Source organism: Ahaetulla prasina, chromosome 1 (assembly GCF_028640845.1).
Source record: "Ahaetulla prasina isolate Xishuangbanna chromosome 1, ASM2864084v1, whole genome shotgun sequence".
In the NCBI taxonomy this organism is placed as follows: domain Eukaryota; kingdom Metazoa; phylum Chordata; class Lepidosauria; order Squamata; family Colubridae; genus Ahaetulla; species Ahaetulla prasina.
This window is the reverse complement of record NC_080539.1, coordinates 269,173,263-269,199,566: the sequence shown is the minus strand read 5'-3', so window position 1 is coordinate 269,199,566 and position 26,304 is coordinate 269,173,263. Positions and strand designations below refer to the sequence as shown.

The 26,304-nt window shown below is 37.7% G+C and overlaps 1 protein-coding gene across 13 annotated transcripts in view; it reads right to left on the bottom strand.

The window, feature by feature from the left end:
• Positions 1-26,304, bottom strand: part of SOX6 (SRY-box transcription factor 6) — a 517,338-nt gene that overhangs the window by 418,951 nt on the left and 72,083 nt on the right. For 9 of the 13 annotated variants that reach the window (XM_058158967.1, XM_058158946.1, XM_058158956.1 and 6 more), the window contains exon 2: positions 10,131-10,200. The exons of the other annotated variants lie outside the window; for them this stretch is intronic. The gene's annotated coding sequence lies outside the window, so the exon portion shown is untranslated. The remainder of the gene's footprint in view (positions 1-10,130; positions 10,201-26,304) is intronic. 13 annotated transcript variants of the gene reach the window in all.

Genomic DNA, 26,304 nt, shown 5'->3' with positions numbered 1-26,304 from the left:
TTCTAAATAGGCTGAAATCTGGATCCAATCTCCTCTATATTAATGGGCTTCATAAATAGTAATACTATTTTTTATTCTTTGGTTTATCTCTGAGGCATTATAATCTTTTTCAGTCAGAAAAAAATGATATTTTTGTTTCCACATTCTGCTTTCTATTGTATTCATTTTTGTCTTTAAAAAATTATTTAAAATGAGAAGACAATAAGTACAAATTCAAATTTTTTTTATTCAAAGAATAAGCTATAAAGACACATTAATTTATATAACCAAGTTATGTAGAATAATGTTCTTATTTTTTAACTATCATTTCAGTTCTAATTTCTATTCCAGTTTGTGTACTCTAAGGAATTCTCTTCATTTTGAAGATAACAATTGCCATGTCATTGTAATTTTTGAACTGTTTTGGTGGTTCCCAATTTTTCTCAAACCTGGAATTAATACAGGTTAGGTTAGTTCAAGACAAATTGCTTAAATTTGTCATTGTCATATTCTGGAATTTGTTGATGTGTTGCTATCTGATTTATTCTTCAGTATTAAAAAAAGGAAAAATGTGGTATACATGAATAGATTCACCATAGCCCACTTACAAAGATAAATTATCTATAAAACAAAACTCTAATTTCTATTAATAAAGTATCCACAATGCAATTTACATAGCCATATAAGCTAATTGCTTCAAGATATTATTATCTTGATATGATAAGTATTCAATAGATTTGATATTAAGGATGTGAAGCTTTTCCTTAATATACAGTTTAAAAAAAATCCTCTGATCACTATTTTCTGTGCTTCAATGGCAAAATAAAGGTCTGGCTTTGGGCATAACGTACTACTGGGAAAGTGTATAATTTAATTTATGGCCTTCCTACTCATCCATCCATTCACCTACCCACCCTCACTAAAAAAAATCTGCTGCAATGAAATTCACTTTTGAAATATGCAGAAACAATATACATGCTCCAAAGATAGCTCTCATTTAGCAACCATTCAAAGTTGAAATGCCATGGAAAAAAGTAATATATGACCAGTCCTCATATTTCTGACTGTTACAGCATCCCCACAGTCACATGATCAATATTCTCTCGATTCTCTCGCCTCTCCTGTTCAACATCTACATGAAGCCGTTGTGTGAGGTCATCAGTGGCTTCGGGGTGAGTTATCAGCTGTACACTGATGATACTCAGCTGTACTTTTCCACCCCGGGCCACCCCAACGAAGCTGTTGAACTGCTGTCTCGTTGCCTGGAGGCCGTACGGGTCTGGATGGGGAGAAACAGACTCAGACTCAATCCATCCAAGACGGAGTGGCTGTGGATGCCGGCACCCCGGTACAGTCAGCTGCAACCGCAGCTGTCTGTTGGGGGCGAGTCACTGGCCCCAACAGAGAGGGTACGCAACTTGGGCGTTCTCCTGGATGGACGGCTGTCGTTTGAAGATCATTTGGCGGCCGTCTCCAGGAGAGCCTTTTACCAGGTTCGCCTGGTCCGCCAGTTGCGTCCCTTTCTGGACCGGGATGCCTTATGCACAGTCACTCATGCTCTCATCACTTCCCGCCTGGATTATTGCAATGCTCTCTACATGGGGCTACCCCTGAAGTGCACTCGGAGACTCCAGTTAGTCCAAAATGCAGCTGCGCGGTGATCGAGGGAGCTCTTCGTTGCTCCCGGGTAACACCGCTTCTGCGCAGTTTGCACTGGCTACCTGTGGTCTTTCGGGTGCGCTTCAAGGTTTTGGTTACCACTTTTAAAGCGCTCCATGGCTTAGGGCCCGGGTACTTACGGGACCGCCTGCTGTTACCTTATGCCTCCCATTGACCCGTACGCTCTCACAGAGAGGGTCTCCTCAGGGTGCCGTCCGCCAAGCAATGCTGGCTGGCGGCCCCCAGGGGGAGGGCCTTCTCTGTTGGAGCACCTACGCTCTGGAATGACCTTCCCCCCAGTTTGCGCCAAATATCTGACCTTCGGACCTTTCGCCGGGAATTAAAAACTCACTTATTTATTCAAGCGGGATTGGACTGATTTTTTAAATTCTAAATTTTAAAGTTTTAATTCTTGGTAATTTTATATGGGGTATTTTAGGTTAGGTCAATCTGACGGTTTTAATTCGGCCATTATGGAATAGGTATTTTAAATTGATATTTTAACTTTGTATACTTGCTGTTTTTATTTTTGGCTGTACACCGCCCTGAGTCCTTCGGGAGAAGGGCGGTATAAAAATTTAAATAAATAAAATAAATAAATAAATAAATATTTGGGCAGAAAGCCAAAAGTAGTAATACAATGGCTACTTTCCTAATACTGAAAAGATAAGTTATTGATGTACCAAAGAAATATTCCTGGAAACTCATTACTTTGCTGAGCACTACTTTGAAAGTTGTTCTGCCAATTCTTCTTGCCTAGTTTTTCTTCTTCATCGAACAAGACATGATGCCATAAGAGAGAAAAAAATTCTGGAGCTCAACAAACAGAAATCTGGACACAACTGCATAAAACAACGAAAGAACAATTTTCTCATCAAATGTAAAGAGCAGGTTTATGTTTTAAAAGACATTAAACAGGGAAACCACACAAGCTATTCTTAATACTGCTGATTGAGCAATTTGATGAGTGATGCAATCCAGTGCTGGAAGTAAAAGCTGTAAGAATGATGCACGAAACAAAAATAAACATGAGCTATTAAAAAAAAAACACTATGCTGCATCACATCAAGTAGGCTATTACCTACTGAAGTTAGTACTAAAATAACTAGCTTGCTCTTGAAGTAGCACCTGGAAAATCCTGTCAACACAGCAATGGAGAGCAGCAGTGACTGCTCATAAAATGGCTTATTATTACTGCTTCTGCAACTGATGTATCTCCCTTTAAGCCAAGATTGATCTTCAGAAGACTCAGACCAAAAACTGGCATAAAGGGACCCAGAAAACAAGAGCCAGACAAAGCTTGAACTGAAAATCCTCTCATCTTGCAGAAAACCAGGTACCAAAATTCCACATCAGGAACAAAGTGACACGCAACTTGACAAGCAACTTGCATTATCCTGATGGGGGAAGAAGGGGTAAGACTTAGCATAAAATAGCACAAGAAACAATCCAGGAACCTGTCCTGAATGTTCACAAATTCCATAAGAAAAATCCTTTGGATTTATTTCCACTTCTTACCAATCTATGCATTCATGGTAGTAAAAGCCCCCCACTCCCCAAAAAATGAGTTCTCCCCTTATGACATCATATGCATGAAAGCTGCATGGACTACCAAATATCAGAAATATCTCTGTCACCCACAATACTCAGGAACTGCTTTAAGTGCCCTTTTAAGAAAACATGTAGTAGGCCAAAGGTTTACAAGCACTAGTTATGCTTTTGCTCAGAGCGGTTCGGCTTTTCTGAGAGCCCAGGAAATATTGTAAACATGTTAATGTTGTATCTTTAGAGTGATTTGATTGTTTTGGCCACACGTTCTACTAAGATAAACGTTTTCTTTTTAGGACTGTGCAAAACATTCAATGGATCATGGTGCAAACCAAGCAATCTTCACTGAAGCCTTAAAACAACACTTTCTCTAAAAGGGACAATATAAGGCCATGGTGGTGCAGTGATTAGTGCCAGCAGTTCAATTCTCACTGGCTCAAGGTTGACTCACCCGTCCATCCTTCTGAGGTGGGTAAAATGAGGACCCAGATTGTTGGGAGCAATATACTGACTCTGTAAACTGCTTAGAAAGGGCTGTAAAGCACTGTGAAGCGGTATATAAGTCTAAATGCTGAGTGCTATTGCTATAGCTGTTTCAATCTGATCAAATACTTTGACAAAGTGACAAAATAAGTGGACCAGAGGAATGCTGTCAATATAATTTACTTGGACTTCAATAAAGCATTTGATAAAGTAGACCATAACCTACTACTAGATAAAGTAGAAAAATGTGGGTTAGACAGCAGCACCACCAGATGGATTCGTAACTGGCTGACCAACCGCACTCAACATGTAGTCCTCAATGGAAGTACATCTATATGGAGGGAAGTATGCAGTGGAGTACCCCAAGGCTCTGTTTTAGGCCCAGTACTCTTCAATATCTTCATCAATGACTTGGACGAGAGGATAGATGGGGAACTCATCAAATTTGCAGATGACACCAAGCTAGCAGGAATAGACAACACTCCAGAAGATAGGCTCAAGATACAGAAGGATCTTGACAGACTTGAACATTGGGTGCTATCTAACAAAATGAAATTCAACAGTGAAAAAAGTAAGGTTCTACATTTAGGCAAAAAAAAAAATATGCACAGGTACCACATGTGTCATACCTTGCTCAATAGTAGTAACTGTGAGAGGGATCTTGGAGTCCTAGTGGACAACCATTTAGATATGAGCCAGCAGCTGTGCAGCAGCTACCAAAAAAGCCAACACAGTTCTGGGCTGCATAAACAAAGGGATAGAATCAAGAGCACGTGAAGTGTTAATACCACTTTATAATGCCTTGGTAAGGCCACACTTGGAATATTGCATTCAGTTTTGGTCACCACGATGTAAAAAAGATGTTGAAAATCTAGAAAGAGTGCAGAGAAAAGCAACAAAGATGATTAGGGGACTGGAGGCTAAAACATATGAAGAATGTTTGCAGGAACTGAGTATGTCTAGTTTAATGAAAAGAAGAACTAAGGGAAACATGATAACAGTGTTCCAATATCTCAAGGGTTGCCACAAAGAAGAGGGAGTCAAACTATTCTCCAAAGCACCTGAGGGTAGAACAAGAAGCAATGTGTGAAAACTAATCAAGGAAAGAAGCAACTTGGAACTAAGGAGAAATTTCCTGACAGAACAATTAATGAGTGGAACTACTTGCCTGCAGAAGTTGTGAATGCTTCAACACTGGAATTTTTTAAGAAACTGTTGGAAGTGATGTAGGGTTTCCTGCCTGGGCAAGGGGTTGGACTAGAAGACCTCCAAGGTCCCTTCCAATTCTGTTATTATTATTAAATACATGTTTGCACAGCTGCTTCACTTTGCTAGCCATTTCAGAAGAAGCACTGTTTGTACGTGTACCCATATATCCAGGCAATTAGGGACAGTCTTCCAAACAGCAATACAAACCTTCCAAAAAATAGGGCTATTTTAAGGCTTTGATGAGACTTGCTTCACTAAAGCCGATGCATTTCATTGAAGCATCTCTTTGAATGCTTTGCAACCCTAGTTTTTATTCATTGTTCATTTTTAACATTAAATATGAAAGAAAGATATGAAGAGGGGGGGGAAAGGGATTTAAAAAATCAGCGTGAATTTCTGTAGACTGTTCAATCAGTCTTACATATATGTTCACCTATTATGCACAAATGATTTCTTTACCTTTAGGTGAATTTAATGAAACTTTAAAAGAGGAAACAACATACAGAAAATAATTCACCTAGAGTTCGTCAACATATATTCAGATCAGATTTCTAAATAGTCTCCCTAGTATTAGCTTGATCAAACAAGGGGCTAAGTGAGTAAAAGCTCTCTTTTACCTACCATAAACTTCTATCACCAGGCTCCTAAACAGCACAGTTATTTATTATAGATCTCATCCATCCACTGAGCCGTTAACCTTTTACCGCACCATCTACTATGATGAATGAATGGCTAGAGCTAAGTGATTTTGTTTTTATACCAGCAGATGAATCAATTGCCCCTTGAGATATTTGGAGGGGGCACACAGCACTAAAATATGTACAAACATACTCACACTCCTGAAAAGGAAAAGGAGGAAACTAAACCACCTATGATTCCAGTTAATAAATTCAATTCAGTAAGAATTCATTCAAGGTCGGGATCATTTTATTAAAAAAAGAAGTCTACAATTATTTTCACAAAGTGAAGAGGCTTTGCTATCCCTACAATCTTGATTTGTATCCCAAAGATTATCACAGTAAATGTATAATTTAATTTACCTTTACCTTTGTACAAAAAATGTATCTTCTAAAACAAAATAGAAATACTGACAGATCAGTCACAAGCATCTGCAGAAGTTTTCCAATGAGCAATAATACCAAACTCTTAGCTTTTGTTTTAAAAGAACAGGTGTCAGTCGTGGCTAGGTGTGTTGTGCACCAGTTGCGCCATTACTTGGATCATGAGAGTCTGTGCATGGTTACTCATTCCCTAGTCATCTCTTAGCTGGAGAACAGCAATTTGCTCTACCTGGGACTACCCTTGAAGAGTATTTGGAAGCTGCAGCAGGTGCAGAACACAGCAGTGCGCACATTCCTGGGAACCCCTACGGCTGCTCATACAGCAGGGGTGAAATCCAGCAGGTTCTAACAGGTTCTGGAGAACCGGTAGTGGAAATTTTGAGTAGTTCAGAGAACCGGCAAATATCACCTCTGGGGTGGGAATGGAGATTTTGCAATATCCTTCCCCTGCCATGCCCACCAAGCCACTCCCACAGAACCGGTAGGGAAAAATTTTGGATTTCACCCCTGCCATATAGTTCCTCTATTGCATGAGCTACAACCATTTCCAGTTTTCTTCCAGACCCAATTCAAAGTATTGGTTGTTATCTTTAAAGCCCTACATGGCATGGGTTCAGAATATGTGAGGAGCTGCTTTTCCCTAACTAACCCTCCCCACTTGCGCCAGCTTAAGTGGCCAACTACGGATCCCATTCGCTAAGGAATTCCAACAGATGGGTTCAAGGACTGTGACTGTGACCCCAATCCTTTTGGAACACTCTGCTACTAGAAATGAGACCTGCTCCCACTTTTTTGGCCCTCTGGAAGGTTATTAAAACTTGGCTTTGCCAGTTGGCCAGAGACCCCAATTGGGACACTCATCACTGGAGGAAGGACCCATTATGTTGTCCCATAATTGCTTTGATTAGATAGGAGTGCATCTACCCAAAAATTTTAAAAAATTGAGTACACCAGACTGGCATTTTAACCAGCTCTGTTATTTCAAAAATAGCTGCATTTCTGAAGATCAAAAAACTATCTTACCAATGTAGATAAAGTTCATTATTAGTTTACAACATTGCCCAAAATGACACAATAGTTGAGAAACTATTCCTGCAAGAAATTCTAGAATTCTTGTGATCATCTGGAGCAAACAGCAATATGGTGTAGCAAATGATAACTCTACAAACTCATCTAGTTCTTCTACCTAAGTGCAATTCTGCCACAGAACTGCCTTAAAAACAGCCAATAAAAGAAGCAAATTTTACTTGCCAAATGAAGACATCTACAACAATGTAGCTAGTCTAGCCACAGGGACTTTCCAATAACAGTAAATCCCCCAAAACCCATTTACTCGCCTATTTGATAGAATCATGATGCCAAATGGGGCTTGGAATTCGACATAGAAGACCTTCCTTGGAACAGGACTAGAGAAGATCAGCATCTATCAAAGCTGTAACATGAATAGTATGGTCTGCTCTTCTAGGATGTTAATTACAATCTCATTTAATCTGATTCAATATTCTTACATATGGCTATAGTAAGTTCCTTGACATAAACAAAGTTTTCAACTAAAATGTACCTTCTCCAATTACATTTTATGTTGATGTATGTATATATCTATGTATCTATGTATGTACGGTAAATGAGAGAAATAAGCAGGGGTGAAATGCTCCCGGTTCGGACTGAATCGCACGATCCAGTAGCGATGGGGGTGGGTAGTTCGGAGAACCAGTAGCAAAAATCCCTCCCCCCCCCCCACTGTCCATGCCTCGCTGCTCCTCTTCTCTGTCCCTGAAGCTCTTGATGGTGATATAGCTGCAAACAGCCTTAAATGACTGCTGTGGCACTTCAAAGGTCCGCACTACAGCTGATCAGCGCTGTAGGAGGCTACTAGACCGGTGCCTCTATTTTTAAAGAAGGTAAACCGGTGTGCTCCCAAGTTTTGTATGCTTTATTATTTTTATTATTTATTATTGTCCATGCCCATTCAGTCACCTGACTATCAAGCCATGACCACCAATTAAGCCATGCCCACAGAACCGATAGGAAAAAAATTTAGATTTCACCCCTGGAAATAAGCTGTATTTCAGTTATCTTTAGAAAATGCTTATTAATGAAGCAGACAAGGGCCGGAAAATCATTGCAGTCCCACCGTTTTGCTTCACTTGTTATCTTTAAATGCCAGATGAGATATACTATATACTTCCGCGGTGTGGCTCAGGCTGTAAGAAGCCTGTTATTAAACACAGCTGCCTGCAATTACTGCAGGTTCTAGTCCCACCAGGCCCAAGGTTGACTCAGCCTTCCATCCTTTATAAGGTAGGTAAAATGAGGACCCAGACTGTTGGGGGGGCAATAAGTTGACCTTGTATATAAATATACAAATAGAATGAGACTATTGCCTTACACAATGTAAGCCGCCCTGAGTCTTCGGAGAAGGGCGGGATATAAATGTAAAAAAAAACAAAAAAAAACTTCTAGGGCATTGCTAGATTGCTACGGCATTGGAAGATATATAAGAAATAAAATACTTCTTTCTCTTGACTTCACCCAATCAGCTGCAGCAGGCATCAGGGAGTATCATTATATTAGGAGGTAGAAACACTTAGTACAGGTTGTTCTCAACTTACAACCACAATTGGACCAGAGTTTCCATTGCTAAGCAGAGTGGTTGTCAAGTGAATTGCACCTGATTTTGCAACCTTTTGCCATAGTTGTTAATTAAATTATTGCAGTTGTTAAGTGACACATGCAGTCATTAAGCAAATCTGTCTTCCCCCATTGACTTTGCTTGTCAGAAGATGGCTGGGAAGGTCTCAAATGGGGACCACATGACCCCTGGACACTGCAACCATATAAATACACACTGGTTGCCAAGTGCCTGAATTTCAACCAGTGACCACAGGGATGCTGCAGTGGTCATAAGTGCAAGAATCAATTGTGTCACTTTTTTCAAAGTTGTTGTCACTTTGAATGATTGCTAAACAAAGGGTTGTAAGTCAAGGATTAGCTATAGTCAGCAAGTGAAATTGATAGTGTAATTATTTACGGGAAGACTGAGAGCTGTTCTCCTAAATAGTAAATTATCTGAATATCATTTCAAATGACTGAAAGGCAGAAGCCAATGAGACTTTACCATTTTTTAAATGCAAAATTAAGTTTGTCTTTGTCCGTATTATGCTTTCCTGTTCACCGTTGTATAAAACGCATGGCTTTGTCTTGTTGCCCGAATAAAATTTGCTTGATTGCTTCTTTCTTCTCATATTTAGCCACAACCAACCAATCAGAAACGCATACACAGCGAAGTACAGCATTGATGTTTCATAGATTAATTTTTCATCCGTGCCAGATTCCCTTTGGGAGAACAGTTCTGATAGTTCTTCTATTTCATTCCACACGCAACAAAATATACTACATTCTAGAGCTATGAGGTGCTCCAATTGTAAAGGAAGAAGGTACTTCACAGCATAAATGGGGCATTTAAAGCAACTGCCTCTTTTTCTGGGATTGTGCAACTTCCCTCTGTAATAGCAGCACAGCTCAGAGAAAAGATGTGATGAGTTGTCACTGGGGGTTACGAGCATATCCCTATGCACTCCAAAGTACTGGATTCCCTTGGAATCCAAACCGTTGCAGAGTCCTAATGCGTGTAAAACCTTGAGAAGTCTTCCAGTGGAAAATGTCCCAATTTAGCCAGTAAAGATCCATCTTCAAGTGAATACTCCAATATGAGTATTCACAGGGAAGAAGAGGGCTTTCACTGGATCTCCATGAATAGACTATTCCAGAGGTGGGTTTCAGCAGGTTCTAACCAGTTCTGGGGAACCGGTAGCAAAATTTTGAGTAGTTTGGAGAACCGGTAGTAAAAATTCTGACTGGCCCCACCCTCATCTATTCTTTGCCTCCCAAGTCCCAGCTGATTAGGAGGAAATGGAGATTTTACAGTATCTTTCCCCTGCCATGCCCACCAAGCCAAACCCACCAAGCCACACTATGCCCACCAAGCCATACCCACAGAAATGGTAGTAAAAAACTTTGAAACCCACCACTGGACTATTCATGATTGCACCTCTGGTTCATAACACTTATTTTAACCATAATTGATTCTATGTATGTACTAGAACCAAAAACATCTAAGCATTCTTAGAACCTGATTTTTTTTTTATCCAGCACGGAAAAATAGTTTTTTTTAAAAAAAGTAGTACTTACAAATACACTAGAAAACAAATCCAGGTACCCAGAATTCACTGCAAGTTTCTTTCGAATTCATGAAACTTATCTGCAGAGTAAGGGGAAAAAAACAAAAGGAAGAGCAGTTAAAGCCAAGAGTATGTTTATAAAAATTGGTTTCCTAAATAAATATGCAAAGTTTGCTAGCCTGCAAAAAAAAAATGTATTAATCTGCTGGAATTTGGAGAAGAAAACTAGAGAGACACATTTCAATAATGAGGGCAGAAAAAATGGTTTCCCTTGTTTAACAAGCTGTGTAGTTTCTATAAAGAAGGGGCAGAATCAATACACCGCCAACCTTTTTGTTCCAATTCTAGTTTAAGCTAAGTGCAAGGTCACTCAAACCATTCACTGTTGCTCCCTCACATGTAATCAAATCATAACAGAGTCAATTAGATCTGGCAGTTAAGGCGCTGGACTAGGAACCAGAACTGTGAGTTCTAGTCTGCCTTAGGCACTGAAAGCAGGTTCCATAACTTTGGGCCAGTCACTCTCGCTCATCCCAACAAACATCACAGGGTTGTTGTTGTAGGGAAAACAAGAGGATAGCTCAGGCTGTAAGGAGCCTGTTATTAGAACACAGTAGCCTGCAATTACTGCAGGTTCAAGCCCGGCCCAAGGTTGACTCAGCCTTCCATCCTTTATAAGTTAGGTAAAATGAGGACCCAGATTGTTGGGGGGGGCAATAAAGTTGACTTTGTAAATATACAAATAGAATGAGACTATTGCCTTATACACTGTAAGCCACCCTGAGTCTTCGGAAAAGGGCGGGATATAAATGTAAATTAAAAAAAAAAAAAGAGGTAGAAGGAGTATTAGGTACGTTCACCACCTTGAGTTATTATTGATAATCATAAATATGGGATAAAATAAAATAAATAAATAAACATAAATAATCCATGTTTATCTTTTAGTAAGTATTAGTACTAATTTGCAATGTACTTTTCAGATGATTTGGGAAAATATAGATATTTCACTATTATCTTTGTATACAGAAAACCTATCCATGATTTATTTATAACTATATATGTAGATAGATAGATAGATATGCTGCCTACCCTCTTGATTTTAGGCAGCTTGCAATCATAAATAGCAAATGTACAAACCAAAAACAAATTATATTTCCCAATACGTTCCTACCACTGTCTGCCTAATTCAAATTTTCCTGTGGAAAAACACAGTTTTACATTCTTCCTAAAGTTTACAGTTGCCCCCCTCAGGGACAAGCCGAGACCCTTCTCTAGTCTCTCTTTACACTGACCTCAAAAATGGGAGATGGTATAAATTCCAAAGGTACTTTTCCAAAAGGCAACTAGACTTGGTTTTTTTCCTTGAAAATGTTTCACTTCTCATCCAAGAAGCTTCTTGAGGAGCGAAACGTTTTCAAGGAAAAAACCCAAGAAATCCCAGTTGCCATTTGGAAAAGCATCTTTGGGACAACCATGATGTGGATGATTGAGAATCTCAACATATGAGATGGCATAATGTACTGGGTGGGTGGAAGCCATTTAAGCATGCTAAAAAATAAGTGCTCTTAAGAGTTTTTGTTTTTTTTAAATTTGTTTTGAAGCCAGCTACTGGGCGAGAACATCTGATAATTCAGAGTGAAGTATCATCAATATGCCCATAATACCTAGATTTATATCTCAACTCTGGTCTTGTCGTAATGTCGTGGTGTCTCAGTGCCTGGAGCCTATGGGAGTCTGGATGGGGAACAACAGGCTTCAGCTAAATCCTAGCAAGACCAAGAGACTTCAGGTTTTAGGGTTCCTATGTTCTACCCCAAACAGAAACTGTGTCCAATTTGGGGGCTTTACTGGACTCACTACTCCTGTTCAAAGAGCAAGTGGCAGCCAAGGCTAGGAGAATTCAGCTATATATTGTGTATCCATTGTCCCTATTCTTGGACCAAGAAACCCTGTTCACAGTCATCATGCCCTTACACCTCCCAATCTAACTTCTGCAAATCTACATAGGCTGCCGTTGAAGAGCATTTGGAAGCTTCAGCTGATGCAGAAGGCAGCAGGGCAGGTAGTTATGGGCACTTTTCATTCAGCTCATGTGACATCTTTGTTCTACAAACTTCATTGGTTGCCTGTATGCTTCCAGGTTCAAATCAATATGTTGGTACTGAGATATAAGCCCCTCATGGCATAGGGCCAGGTTACTTGCAGTTCTGTTTTTCCCAGCTATATCTCCTTACCCTATGAGATCTGGTAGGAATGGCAAGCTCTGAGCCCATTCCATCAGGCAGTGTCATCTTGAAGAAACCTTTTCTCTATGTTGGTTGCCCTCTGGAAGATTATTCCCCAGAGATTAGACTCCCCCCTCCCACAACATTCATAATCTTATGTTGTTGATTATGTTGATTAGCTGAGTTCCTATGTTTGTTATTTATTATTTTCCTGTTTTTATCTTGTTTTTATTTCCTGTTAGCTGTCAAGAGTCATATGTTTGAGATGGGTGGCCATATAAATTGAACAAACAAATAAATAATTCAAACACTTATATGCTTCAACATTCATATTACTAGTAATAATTCTAATTAATACAATTAATCCATTAGTGACCTAATGGAAATCATAACAATAGTATAAAAAAATACAATGTTGTAATTTTTTTGTAGGACAAATTGTGTCAGAGGTGCAAGTTTGAAGTCCTTTGGCTTAATTATTTGTGGTATTGGCCTGACTGTGGAAAGTTATATTAATACAATGTGGTCAGTATTAAACCTCATTCCATTTTTTTTCCTTCAAAAATGTGTCTGATTTCTGTTTAGAAAGGTAACAGATGCAACTTCAAGCCACAGGTTTCCCTTATAGCATTGTTTTTTTTCTTGCACAATGAGTCACTTTATGCCTCTAAATATCCTAGTTTCCTCTCTACAGAACTCTTGTGTGTTAGATGGTACTTTCACAGGAGTTTATTTTTATTGTTTGGTCTACATGCAGCTGTTTTAGTTTCTGAGACAACAAAAAGCACTTTGTTAAAAGCGCCTTGATTCTTTCCAAGACATGAGCCTGGATACCTGTAATATTATTCTGAAAATTGAAATGAATATGAGGCCTTGCTAGGATTGAAAACATTTACTATACCACTGAATTGTTCACAAGTGATTATATTAAAGATGCAATTGCATCCAAATATGTATTCATTTTTTTAGAGTTTTGAGGCATACCATAAAACTGCAAGTGTGACAGGTTCTTGCCTAAAGGTTTTTTGAAATTCAAAATCATTATTTCAGAAAGATTCTTTTGAAGATTGTAATCAAAGCAATATTATCCCAACTCATTTTACTATACAATATGAAATTGGGGGTCACTGTGACAATAAAATGCAAAGTTATACAAATATGTAGTTGTATCCTAATTCTATTTTAAAAAAATGTTTTGGTGGCATATTATTTATTTATTTATTTATTTATTTATTTATTTATTTATTTATTTATTTATTTATTAGATTTTTATACCGCCCTTCTCCCGAAGGACTCAGGGCGGTGTACAGCCAAGGATAAAACTCAATATATATACAATTAAAACCAGAATTTAAAACAAAGCAAATTACAAAAAAAGGCCGACATTAAAATTTAAAAATTTAAAACCCTAAAACAATAAAAACCCAATTTAAAATAGTAAAACTATTATGCCAGTCCCGCTTGAATAAATAAATATGTTTTTAGTTCACGGCGAAAGGTCCGAAGATCTTTAAGTTTTTAATTTTTGCAAAATAAACACCATTAAGAAACAATTAATATTATTTTTTTCTGTCACATTCTTTTCTACTACTATATTACAAAAATCCCACAAAATATGCACGTACTTTTGATTTGTAAAATGTAGACAAAAGCAAAAAAAAAAAAAATCTCAAACAGTTTAATACTGTGGAAAATTATTGTGTTCCAATAATATTACACAATACTGAATTATTGGGGGGGGGGGCTTTGCCTAAAATTCTTAAATTTTCAATCCTTAATTTGTGAGAAAGAATGAATTCATTTTTAAGAAATCACATCTTTTAGAAGAATTGCTTCCTCTGATATTCCTGAAATTGTTTATTAAATTTCAGCATGATATTGTTGTTGTTGTTGTTGTTGTTGTTATTAAAAAATAGTCTTCCCTTTTCCTACTATGAAGTATTGCCTGCATTCTGATATGGAGCCAAATCATGGTTTAATATTATTTGAATGAACCATGAAGAGGCAATTCATCCTCTCATGGGAAAGTGTGATAAATACCGTATATGTGGTACCGTATATGTGGTACCTTGCTCAATAGTAGTAATTGTGAGAGGGATCTTGGAACCTTAGTGGACAGCCAGTTAGATATGAGCTAGCAGTGTGCAGCAGCTACCAAAAAAGCCAACACAGTTCTGGGCTGCATAAACAGAGGGATAGAATCAAGAGCACGTGAAGTGTTAGTGCCACTTTATAATGCCTTGGTAAGGCCACACTTGGAATATTGCATTCAGTTTTGGTCGCCACAATGTAAAAAAGATGTTGAGACTCCAGAAAGAGTGCAGAGAAGAGCAACCAAGATGATTAGGGGACTAGAGGCTAAAACATATGAAGAATGGTTGCAGGAACTCGGTATGCCTAGTTTATTGAAAAGAAGAACTAAGGGAGACATGATAGCAGTGTTCCAATATCTCAGGGGGAGTCAAACTATTCTCCAAAGCACCTGAGGATAGAACAAGAAGCAATGGGTGGAAACTAATCAAGGAGAGAAGCAACTTAGAACTAAGGAGAAATTTCCTGACAGAACAATTAATGAGTGTAACAACTTGCCTGCAGAAGTTGTGAATGCTTCAACACTGAAATTTTTTAAGAAACTGTTGGAAGTGATGTAGGGTTTCCTGCCTGGGCAGGGGGTTGGACTAGAAGACCTCCAAGGTCCCTTCCAACTCTGTTGTTGTTGTTGCTGCTGTTGTTGTTGTTATTATTAAATATACTGATTCAGGTTGATTGGTTAGTTATAGTTATAATTTGAGTAAAACAAAGAGTGATACATTTATATACAACAGCAAATTCTGCTTCTTCTTTTTCTTTTCTTTTTTTTACAAAATCTGAAATACATTAGAAAGCTGCAGCACATCAGGAATTTCTGAGCTACTTTTATAGGTCTGGGGGGGAAAGTATATACCATTTATGACTCAATATAGAATCAACAAATCTCATTTGCTATGATCAAAATTATGCTATTATATAAATCTGCAACCAGACCTGAATCTCATTATCAGATGATTTACACCATTACTGTGCTTTGGAGACACCAATTAAACAAGGACGGCAGTTCGTAAGGTCACAGCTAATTAATCCGAAAAAGTATAAATACACTTTAATATACACCGCTTCATGTAGAGAATTTGGGAACAAAGCATCAACACCTCATAATGGGCTACACAATTAAGCATGAAGGTTAAATACACATAGACACTTAACTCAGCCTCTATGTTCAAATATATATTTTATTGCATATAATTTTTGGAAAGTAAATGGGGAAGGATAGGCCATCAAAAAGAACAACATTGGGAAGATTTGCATCTGAAAGCTTTGATGCTTAGGGCAAAATGCAAGTAAGTGACAAGACAAGAAAGAGCGAGCCATGTCCAGTGATCCTGAGCAAATTAAAGCCTCCTGTTGTTCAGATAACACCTCAGAACGGGGACTCTGCTTGAGGCTGCATCATTACCGAAGCAGTCAGGCAGAGAAGCTGAAGAACTAAATATATAAGTCTTAGTGTGTTCAACATACTTTCATCCAAGCAACATCCTAAAATATCTGTTTTTTCAGCAAATGTTTTCCTGCGACGTGCTCTGTCTGACACAACAGGCAAGCTATCTGACATTGGCAGAGATCACTTTATTCTAGAGTATTGAACATTTCTTCTCTCTCCTGCAGATACTCCCATCTTGCCCTTATAATGACGATTTATTTTCCAAAGCACCGCAAGGCAGGATAAGAAACAATGGATGGAAACTCATCAAGAAGAGAAGCAACCTGGAATTAAGGAGAAGCTCCCTAACAGTGAGGACAATTACCCAATGGGACAGCTTGCCTTCAGAAATCATCTGACTTCCATCACTGGAGGTTTTTAAGAAGAGACTGGACCAGTCACTTGTCTGAAATGGTATAGGATCATTTCAGGAGGCTGGACTAGAAGACCTCCAAGGTCTCTTCCAGCTCTATTCTGATTCTGATTGTAAATCTCCCCATCCACTGCAGCCATGAAATGTATCCTACAACAAAAGGGCAAGTAATCCTATGGCTATAACCAGTTCTTACGGTAAATAGACAGATTAAAATCAAACACATTGTTTACTAAAAAGCAGTTGCACAAGCTGCATGTTCTATGGAGATACTAACAAACATGACCTATTTCCAAATTTGTCCCAAGTTACACCCTCAACATTACCCTATGCATTATGAACCCATTACTGCAGAGAACAAGAAAAAAACAGGAGGAAAAATCCAAGTGTTACCTGCTAATGCCTATTTGGCAATGTCTATATCCAATTTCTGCATTTGTTTTTTTCAACAGACACCATATGATATATGAACTAAATTTCAAGTGCCGAACCTCTTTCATACTTGTCTCCTCCATCCGTGTTACATGGGGAAATTTTGAATATATGACTCAAAAACAATATGGTTGTCTTTATATACAATAATGTACAACAAAATCAAGCTTAGGAGATGACGAAAAGCAAATTTAATATATACTTGGTGATACACCTATGGAAAACAGCATTTGCCGCATTTCTGGTTTTCGGGTGTCCACAGAATAGAGCAAAGTGTGTGTGTTTTTTATAGTGACTAGCACATGGAGATAAATTTCAATTATTTTTACCTTAATTTCTCCAGAAAGGAAAGAAGTATCTAAAGTTGTGCAACAGAATGAGCAATTAATATACTGTATCTCAGGAATCCAAACAATGACTAATATAGAACAGGACAGGACCTCCACTTGCTCATACCAAAGCCTGTATTCTCATGAAGCAGATACAAAACAATTAACCATAGGAGTTGTGACATATTTCCAAATTATTTCTTCCTGCTCTTCACTTTCAAAATGATCATCTCTCAAACCTCTCCCTAATTTTCTTAAATATGACAAACTATATCCTGGCAATGCTAATTTTCCCATATTCTGCAATCATATTTTTATTTCTGTACATTTCTTTCAATAAGGCTTTCAAGGTGTACATTTAAGCTAATTTGGTTTTCATCAAGAAGAAAAGAAAGTCTGCAGTTCTGAGAGGAAAGCACATTTGTAGAAAAACAAGATGAAGCCCCATGACACTATCATGGTAGCCTAACTAACAATACACATCTGATTTTTACATCTGCCAAGAGACCAACCCTCAAGAGTTATTATGAAGACATTTTTGGTAATATGTGGTTCCCCAAAATATAGATGCTGATAAGAGATAACACAAAACACTTTTTCCTATACATCAGACAGCCAGACAAAATTTTCTGCTGATGTTTACTAGCAATTTAACTGTCTAAATATTTCATAATGTTGATCACCAGAGAATATAAGAGGGACCATTATTGGCTTGCTAGTTGTCTGTGAATTGTTTCGCCTGATTGCTGTAAAAGTACTTTGCTCTCAGTTTAAATGCACAACCTATTTTAAAGCTTGTATAAAATACACACCTGATTAAGCAAATCTGCCCGCCTAGGTTTCATTACAGATGTGTCTCAGGCCCAGAGTGTTTTCCACACCTGGCCTCAATGCTGGAATACTTATGGACCTGCTTATGGACTGTACACAATATCATTGTATCTCCATTTACCCCGTATCTCCATTTACCCCTGAAATCTTAATAAAGAATTAAAAAATATTTTTAACAGGCTATTATTAATGTTATTCTAAAAATAGAATAAGGACACTTAGAAACTAAAACACGCTGGCCTTCTATTCACATGTATTGTGAATCTTCAAATTTCTTTAGATATTACCAAGATCTTTCTTTTACTCTGGAAATGCAAATAAATGAAACGTATTTGACATTGTTAGTTGCAAAGTCGTGTTTGACCCATCATGACCCCATGGACAATGTTCCTCCAGGCTTTCCTGTCCTCTACCATCTTCTGGAGTCCATTTAAGCTCACACCTACTGCTTCAGTGACTCCATCCAGCCACCTCATTCTCTGTCGTCCCGTTCTTCTTTTGCCCTCAATCTCTCCCAGAATTAGGCTCTTCTCCAGTGAGTCCTTCCTTCTCATAAATGAAACTTATACTGCCAGGAAAAATGGTTGTGCTTCCAGTGCTTACTGAGAGAGGGTTATATGTTGTCTCTCTTGATTAAACTGAAGAGGATTTCCCAGAGAATCACCAAACCTGACATTGCTTGATAGATAGCCAATCTCAGATTTACCAGTTACTCACCAAAGAAGTATTTTAATTACTTTTACAGAACCTGGTGGCAGATGCCAGCATGTGATATTACCAGTTTACATATTTAGGAACAACAACCAAAACAACAACTGGAGTAGTAATTGATTGGAATTTTCCATAGTCATAGGGATGTTTGAAAACAAAAGCTTGGTTTCAAAAGGGCCTAGTTTGATCGCAAGGTGCAAATAAGGCTGAGAAGAGCTGTAAAAATTTTACAGTGTTGAAGTTCTGGGGAGGGAAAAAACTCCAGCAAGGATGAATAATATGCAGAATGAGGTTTACATGCAAAATGAACGTTACAGAATCCCTATGATGACATGATTTACATTCAAATGCTTGACAACTGACTCAGATTTATGACAGTTGCAGCATCCTGGAGTCTTGTGATCCCCTTTTGTGCCCTTCTGACAAGCAAAGTCAAACAGGGAAACCAGATTCACTTAACAACCGTGTTACTAACTTAAGAACTTCAGTGATTTACTTAACAAATGTGGTAAGAAAAGTTGTAAAATGGAGCAAACTCGCTTAAAAAATTTCTCACAACAATATATAAATTTTGGGATCAATTATGGTGATAAGTTGGAGGGCTACCTGTACTCCAAATCAGCTTTATCCTATTAAAGTGATGTGCATTCCATTTTGTTTTAAAAGGCAGCTAATGAGCTACAGAGTTGATTTGCAGTGTATCAAATGTCAGGGGAATGCTAACTTGTGATCCCAGCTCATATGAAAGTCCCAGTAAATTCAGCTGGACAGAACCTTTAATATATGTGTCTAGGTTTGCAACTTCAAGAAGTACTGTGATTAACAGGTGCTGAATTAGCAAAAGAGCTTTTAAATTGGTGAATTTCGTATTTTTATTCTTAAAAGTAGGAGAGTATAATTCAGCACTGGAAATGTTTTGTTCAAAGCATTTAAGTGTTTTTTTCCCTGAGAGAACAGAGGAAATAGATTATCTTCAGCACCTATCATTGAAAACAGAAATCAATTTTTGTTTTTCTTCCTCTTTCCCTGTTTCTCTCTCTCCGCCCCCCCTCTCTCTTGTCATCCCCATATACATAAACAGACCTATCCACAAACACATACACTAGAACAAAAGTTGAGCTTGAATTGAACTCTCAAAATCTAAACATTGTGTGAATATTAGAATAGAATAGAATAGAATAGAATTTTTATTGGCCAAGTGTGATTGGACACACAAGGAATTTGTCTTGGTGCATATGCTCTCAGTGTACATAAAAGAAAAGATACGTTCATCAAGGTACAACATTTACAACACAATTGATGGTCAATATATATTACGAGGTATAAATAAGGAGGGGGAAATAGCAGTTGGCATGGGCTTCTCCAGTGCTAAATGTGTACTTTTAAAAAATTTCTGAATGTTATTTCAGTCTCTCTCTCTGTCTCTCTCTCTCTCACACACACACACACTCACACAATCACACAAAGCACTTCACTGAGTAATGTACAAACCTCCAGTCCTTGAAATGGTGGTAAAGAATAGGAGTTGGCAAGCAGATGAGATTATTGCTAAAAACAATTTCCAGTCAACTGATGTTGGAAAAGTTTCTGCAAGGAATGTTGACCTGCATGAGCGTAACAACTGCACATAACTCTTCTCAATTTAGCCATTTTACTAGTCCATGAAAGCTATGAGTGAAATATTCCAGATGGACAATATAAGCCATTAGGAAATCAAGATTGGTTGTAACCATTCATCTCTTGCTGAGAAATGGCCTGTGTTTCCCTTCTGTTTAGCTATTCCTCTGCTTTATTGTGCAATTTTTTTGCCTATTACAAAATATCTAAAAATCACAAGACCCAAAACAGAATGATCTACGCTGCATCTTTTACTTTGGCTATTTACACATATTGCTATGAAGGTTAATCAGCATTAAAAATCCCACTAGTTCGGTGGACTCCTATGCGTGCATGCTTAGAACTGCAGCATTCATTACTTAAGACATGTTTAACTGTAGTTCTTTTTTTATTTTTTATTTTCTCTTCAGAATAGCAGAGTGGCATGTTAGGGCCCACAATCCCCAAACCAGGCAGAATCAGGAAAAAAATAGTAGTCAGAACGAGAACAAAAATCAAGCTGGATTTCATTTAAATGTATTCAATTACATTGTTACATGTTAATATGATTGGTCTATTTGTCACATTGAAAAAGAAAAAATCTAAATCCAAAATTTTTCACTAGGACAATTTGGAGAGCCAAATGTTTAAATGACATGACAATCCTCATTCTAAGTAACACCATATCATTTAAAAAAATCAAGCACATTATTTGTTTCTATATAATGTAGGACTCAAATTACAACCGCAATCGGAACCAGGATTTCCTTTACTAAAGTGATATTAAGTGAGATGCCCCCAATTTTACAACTTTTGCCACAGTTGTTAAGCAAATCACTGTAGCTGCTAAGTGAATCATGCAGTCATTAAATGAATCCAGCTTCCTCCATTCATTTTGCTTGTTGGAAGCCACCTGGGAAGGTTACAAAGGGTGATCCCATAAACCAGGATGCTGAAACCGTTGTAAATACAAGCCATTTGCCAAGTGCCTGAATGTTGTCATTAAGTGTTGTACTTGATGAAGGCATCTTTTTTTTTATTACTCCGAGAGCATATGCACCAAGACAAATTCCTTGTGTGTCCAATCACACTTGGCCAATAAAACATTATATTATATTCTATTGATCACATGACCACGAGAATACTGTGACTGTTGTAAGTATGAGTCACTTACACTTAAGTCACTTTTTTCAGCGCCATTGTAACTTCGAACAGTCACTAAATGAATGGTTGTAAGTATACAATTTAAAAACAATCACAACTCTAAGAAAAGTTTCCAATTGAATGAACCTTTCATCTTCAAAAAAGTTAATCATGGCCACACAGGGTCCTTGAGTGGCTCAGACTGCTAAGACAGTCTGTTATTAACAAGAGCTGCTTGCAATTATTGACGGTTCAAGTCCCACCAGGCCTAAGGTTGACTCAGCCTTCCATCCTTTATAAGGTAGGTAAAATGAGGACCCAGATTGTTGGGGGCAATAAGTTGACTTTGTATATAATATACAAATGGATGAACACTATTGCTTGACATAGTATAAGCCGCCCTGAGTCTTCGGAGAAGGGCGGGATATAAATGCAAATTTAAAAAAAATCCATTTTGTCTTGAGTAATGCAACTACCTTTAATGGTCCAAACCTAAAAGAGATGATCCAAACATAAACTGTATTAGTGAATACCTGCCTGAAATTGGTAAATTTCATTAGGAAACAAAAGCAGGCGACTTTTACAACATCTGGGTGAACTACCTGGAAAATTCTAAGATTAGCGATTAGTGAAGTGTTTACATCTCAAATGCTATAACACTGGACAGCTGCACTTCAAAAAATAGCTGATAACTGAAAGAGAACACAAAGAACTGCCTTTCTGGATGTTTTTTGGATGTGTAAGCATAAAACAGAAAAATACTTGTATTTGTCAAAGTATAATTCATTTGATAAAAGAAATCTGAAGCTTTAATCCAAAGGGACAAGGCAATTTTCTGTTTTAACTTAATTTATTGTGTAAAGAAAGATTGGCCAAATAATCATGTCATTTAGGTAAGATGAAACAAACACAGCTCAAGAAGTTAAGCCCTAGAAGAAGGAAGGATTTGCCTTTATTTATGACCTGCAAGAACCGAACAATCCCACAAATGCTCTTTTGCTAGAAGTGTGGAAATATTTCTTTCTTTCTTTTTTCTTTTCTTTCTTTCTTTCTTTTTTGCATTCCTCCCTACCAATTCCCCACTCAAAATCGTTTTAAGCATGCATTAATTTACCACTTGGTATTCAGAAATTTTATGAAAGGGAAAGGCATGGTATGGTCAGAATGTATCATTGTTCATAGGGTCTCCTGACATTTTTCTCCTTTTGTTAATGTAGCATTGAGGTGGGTTTTAATTTTAATTTTAATTTTTGCTAAATTAAAGATAAAACCCTCTTGCCAATGCATTCTAATACTCAGATTTCAACTCACCAAGAACCCAAAATAATGAATGACTACTTGACTACTTAACAAATACATTATTTCCAAGTCAAATACTCTCCACATCTCGGTTTACTACTCGTTTTTCATTATCTCTCAGTAATTCAAAGGTTGGTGACTCAAAGTTAGAGACAAGAGCTAAAATGAGCTGCTTAATGCTGCAACTGGATGAGGTTCATGCCTTCAAGTGCACCTAGTGAAACGAAAGAGAACAAAAGCAATAGGAACAATACATACATACATACATACATACATACATACATACATACATACATTGTAAAAAGCACAGATAAGAATCAATGGCATCATCAGAGCCTATATGACTTTTTGTTTTTTTCAAATATCAAATACAGAAATGTTGAAAAATAAAGAGGAAGCTTGCAGGGTTTTTGAAGAGTGTTTCACACTGCAAGTCTATTTAATTACCATTTCAAAAGGGAAAAAATTACATTCTTTAAGTTATAAACCTTATCATTTCTTCTACCCAGATGTGGAAGGAAAGGAAGAAAAGACAAAGAATTAATCTGATTTCACAAGTTATCAATGTGTAGCTATCATAAGCAAGGAGGTCAATGGCTGCTTGCTGGTGGAGGGATATCTTGAGAAGACATTGAATACAGATACTTAGCTGCAACTTAATGACAACATGTATAAAGCTAGAATTAACGAGTAAGAATACCTCAATGCCCATTCTGAGTATAACTACAGCCAGTGCTGCCCAAATTAATTCCTCTTGTGCTACGTATTTCAAGTGCTTAATTTTTCATGCTAATGGGAAAAAAGTGCCTGAAAGATTGCCTGTAAAAAATTAATAGTTTTATTTTAAACATTTTAGATATGAACTTCTTGGGATGAGTCCTGTTTCTCCATAGCTTTTTCCCTGGATGGAACTCATATTATAAAATCTCCTTCGATGAGATTGATCTTGTATCTCTTTTGTCTTTTTAGTACCGGAAAAGTATCTGCCCAGACTTTTCAATAGTTTTTAAATAAGACGACTTCTCAGACATACCAAGATTCATATCTGAAAGAGTGACTCAATCAAAACTGACAGATAATGGGCAGAGACCAACAAAGCCTGGAAAACCTAAAGTCTGATCAACCAGTCCTGAACAGCAAGTTTTGCATCTCTCTCCCATTATCAGACTTACCAGGTAGACCAGACCAGGATATCAACTCCACAGAAAAACTAAAATTACTTTTATTGAGATTGGCCATACAGGTAGTCCTTCTTTAGTGACTGCCTCCTTTAGCAATCATTCATAGTTACGATGGTGATGAAAAAGTAACTTTATGATCATCCCTCCCATCTAGAACTTCAGCAGGTCCATAAACCAAAGGAAAGCTGTAGTAACCCAAGTAGCTGTGGTTTCACTTAGCGATCATTTTGCTTAGCAACCAAGTTGCCACTCCCAATTAATTGGTTGTTAAATGAGGATTACCTGTTATAACAGAATCTTGCCAGTCTTCCACATCTTCATTTTTCCATTTTTTATCAAGCTACAACAAATTGTACAAATTATTACTTTGAACAATTAGAGAGGCATCTGAACTAAGCGGCTTCTGAACATTATTACCTAATTATTCTTTAAAACACTTTTAAACAGGCTTCAGCCTCTTTTTGCTTGGCTGGCCTTTGTTCTTCTGTCAGCAGCTCTCCTCAGTCTGGCCTCTACTGGTACTAGATAAGAAAAATGCCCCCAGCCAGAGAAGAGTTCAAAAATCAGAAGAACTTGGCCATCTAAAAAAATGTGCAGCTATGATATTATTAATATATTCTTACTCCTACTTTATTTGGATTGTACCAATAGGTGTATGGATATATAATCTATGTGGAATATCTGCAGGATTCATGATACTGTCCTTTTCTTTCCTCTCATTATCTTCAACATTCAATTAGCTTTTTAGTCTTAATCTACACTATAAGCAATTTAAAACTTCTGAAATCAGCAGAAGAGAAATTTCATCTTACCACAATCTGACCACTTTGGTAGCTGCAACACCCTCCTCTTCCTGAATCAAGCCACCAGATAGGAATTTCATCTCATAAGAAGGAAATAATGGCAGTGACAAAACAGACTCCCAAAAGGGTGATGGGAATGTCCAACATGATGGATTCTGTGGGTGGTTTAGGGATCACCCACAGTTTGGGCTGGGAAGTGGCTCACCAGGCTAATGCAACCTGTTATTAACACACAGCTGCCTGCAATTACAATTACTGCAGGCTCGAGTCCTACCAGGCCCAAGGTTGACTCAGCCTTCCATCCTTTATAAGGTAAGTAAAATGAGGACCCAGATTGTTGGGGGGGCAATAAGTTGACTTTGTATATAAATATACAAATAGAATGAGACTATTGCCTTAAACAATGTAAGCCGCCCTGAGTCTTCGGAAAAGGGCGAGATATAAATTCAAATTTAAAAAAAAAAATAACCACCTACAAGAACCAAGTGGGTAGATCCGCTACATGCCTATGCGGAAGGACACAAACCAGGACAAAAACCCTCTGTTGCATTAACATTATAAATGCAAAGGTCTAGTGGCATGGAAAAGGCTGACAAATACATAATTAAAAACAAGGAAACCTGCACGAGTTTAAAGAAAAAATAAAAAGTGTGGTAAAGACACACCCAGCCTGAATAAACAAATTACCGAATAAAAATATCAGAATATTAAAAATAATTTCTTAAAATAGTAGTATTTCTTGTGGAACTATGTTCTCAAATCTTTGGACAATACATTTCTTTGGAGAAGAACAGTGGGAGGTTTTGTTTGCTTCGTTTTGTTTTTAATGTGGAAAACCAGTCGTATTGCATTAAAATTTAAGGATCAACATCATTTTTAAAAAACAAAACAAAAACATGATTTTCCCATTTGGGTGAGCTGTTGAACATCACGGAGGAAAAAAACTGAGGGCTACCCACTGTCCTATCTTAGCTGAAAGACCATTCTTATTCATTACCTAGATGTCATTTTGTCATGCCAAATAAGAATGAATCAAGGCACAGAGACATACAAGTGAGAATGTAATATATTCTGTATTGAAGAAAGGAATCCAACTTTCACTCATTAACTACCCTTGGGTGGGGAGGGGGGACAGCCTGGCACAGATATCTAAACTCCTCTTGAAGGGAGCTGGAGAGGGAAAACAAGAGTAGGTTGATGAAGCAGTTTGCTGCCAGACATAACTGAGGAAAAGCCTGATCAACAGCTACATGAAGGGTTTTCTTTTTTTCCCTGATAATAAAGTAATACTCCATAGCAGTCATTCATATGACTAGCAAAGATGGTTAGGGGAGTGGAGCCTAAAACATATGAAGAACGATTTCAGGAACTGGGCATGTCTAGTTTGATGAAAAGAACTAGGGGTGACATGATAGCAGGGTTATAATATCTCAGAGGCTGCCACAAAGAAGAGGGAGTCAAGCTATTCTCCAAAGCACCTGAGGGTAGAACAAGAAGCAATGGGTGGAATCTAATCAAGGAGAGAAGCAACTTAGAACTAAGGAAAAATTTCCTGAATCCTGACAGAACAATTAATCAGTCAAGTGGCTTACGTTCAGAAGTTGTGGGTGCACCAACACTGGAGGTTTTTAAGAAGAGATCAGTCCAGAGGTGGGTTTCAGCAGGTTCTGACTAGTTCTGGAGAACCAGTAGCAGAAATTTTGAGTAGTTCGGAGAACCAGTAGTAAAAGTTCTGATTGGCCTG